The following is a 905-nucleotide window of genomic DNA, read 5'->3' on the forward strand; positions in this document are numbered from 1 at the left end:
TACTTAGATTTAAGTACTGCAGTTGTACATTTGAAATACCTTCCTACCTTTCTGATAGGAAGCCTTCTTGAGGTGGTATAAAACATTTCTTCTTATATTCTGATTTGAGTTGTGGACAACTATGACCACATGAATTAAAAAACATTTCACTGCCCAAGTCAGCTATAACACAAGTCTTGATCATCAGACTACATGCTGTACAGTATTTGTGGACAGATTTTGTCCCAGGATTTCATATGCATTTCTTCTTCTTCGTTGCATGATTTAGAATAATAAGGTGAGAAATGGGTCTATTCTGAGTTCATCCTGCACTGCAGCAGCTAATAAAGTCCATTTAATCCCAAAAACGCTTTTCTTTTAGGCAGGCTGGAGCAGAAAACAACTCACCTTTCTCAAGTTGTACAGTAATGTCACATGTGTATGAAGGTGGATCAAACAAGCTAATCTTAAATGTCAAAGTAGAGAGGAGCCTAGTAGGCCTATTTATTTTCATTCATTACACAATATGAATAAGCTATGCAGACAGTTGTAAAGAAAGAACATCTTTTTCTTCTGTTCTCTACTTGTTATAGTTACACAGTATTAGGGGTGTGGGCTGTATTAAAAGTATCCACTGTTCTCCCATGCTCTAACACACAGTAACGATGAAATGTGTGCTGTTCTCACATTCTTCCTCTGTATGTACACATCAACAAGGCAGGGAAATATAAAAGGAATTAATTTTATTGTTTGGGTACATTATTGTTCGGTGTACATGCTCACATCTGAAACAACACACTTTACGTGCTTGATAACTCTCCCACCCCGCAGACATCTACACGCCAATACCGATTTATATTCATAGCGGCAAGTGCTATGTAGCTCCACATAGGGGACACAGGAAGTGACATATAGCACCTTCATGC

Source organism: Micropterus dolomieu, linkage group LG01, assembly GCF_021292245.1.
Source record: "Micropterus dolomieu isolate WLL.071019.BEF.003 ecotype Adirondacks linkage group LG01, ASM2129224v1, whole genome shotgun sequence".
NCBI classification, from domain to species: Eukaryota; Metazoa; Chordata; class Actinopteri; order Centrarchiformes; family Centrarchidae; genus Micropterus; species Micropterus dolomieu.